The 1,176-nt window shown below is 38.2% G+C and overlaps 1 non-coding gene across 1 annotated transcript; it reads left to right on the top strand.

Moving 5' to 3' along the window:
- The first annotated feature begins 658 nt into the window (after nucleotides 1–658).
- On the top strand, nucleotides 659–765 carry LOC124891870. The gene has a single exon (XR_007049922.1). It is a non-coding gene; the product is annotated as a small nucleolar RNA R71 (small nucleolar RNA).
- Nucleotides 766–1,176: the final 411 nt, after the last annotated feature.

Below are 1,176 nucleotides of genomic sequence, written 5' to 3'. Positions count from 1 at the left end.
TTGTTGAGTCTTTATGTCTACCACAAACTATGCTTGTTGAGCCATGAACTGCTTAATCAACTCCTCCACATTGTTATTCTGAGCAGTCGCCTGATTATTCTGTGCTAGCTATGGATCTAATTGCACTGGTCCCTTATACTGATTTGTAATATTTGCCTAATTTCCACTCCATGAGAAATTAGAGTGGTTCCTCCAGTTTGGATTATATGCACTGCCAAAATTCTATTGACCGTGACGATTTGCATTCCCCACATAAATGACCGAATCTTGATTCAGCAAACATACATCTATTTTATGCTCACCACTTCTACAAACCTCACACCATGAATATAACTATTGAACTGCATTTGTTGTGGCTGCTGGTTGTGTTTCACCCAACTTTAAGTTGTTGAGCTTAGTAGTCATATTATTCTGCATTGCTGCAACCTATGCCTGTAATGCAGTGAATTGATCAATCTCCAATACCCCTGCAACCTTCTTGGGAGCACTCCTTGAGTCTGTATGCCAATTTGGATTCCCTTGTGCGATTTGATTTAGCAATGTATATAGTTCTTCATATGTTTTCTCCAAAGATTGGTCTCCTACTGCTGAATCTAAGAGAATCTTAGTATTATACTCAAGGCCTTCTATAAATATATGCACCAAGACATCATTCAATTGATGGTGATTAGGACAATTTCTGAGCATGCCTTTGAATCTCTCCCAAGTTTGGTAGAGATTTTCTCCATCGTTCTAGCTAAAAATCAATATCTCACTCCTCAATCGTGCAGTCTTCTGGGATGGAAAGAATATAATGAGGAAAGTCCAAGCATAATATTCCTATAAAGTGATGAAGTGCGGCGATTCAGCATGTAACCACCTCTTTGCTTCCCCCATTAGATAAAGGAGGAAGAGTGTCAATCTGATATAATCAGCATTCACATCTTCAGAAATGTATGTATCGCTTATTTCCAGAAAGGTCTTCAAGTGTTGCTGCAGATCCTCATATGAAAGTCCATGAAATTCCCCCACATATTTCAATAATTTCACCATATTTTGTTTCAATTCCCACCGACCTCCTGGTTCATGCTTCTGAATTGTAACACCCCGACGTCTTCTTAGCTAAATTCTGTCCATAAAAAATCTAAGCCTTAGCTTTTAGAATGATCTAAATTAATTTTCATGTGGAATTTCCTA

The sequence above is a fragment of the Capsicum annuum genome, chromosome 1, assembly GCF_002878395.1.
Source record: "Capsicum annuum cultivar UCD-10X-F1 chromosome 1, UCD10Xv1.1, whole genome shotgun sequence".
NCBI lineage: Eukaryota > Viridiplantae > Streptophyta > Magnoliopsida > Solanales > Solanaceae > Capsicum > Capsicum annuum.
Note: the sequence above shows the minus strand (reverse complement) of the source record. Positions and strands in the feature narration are given on the sequence as shown.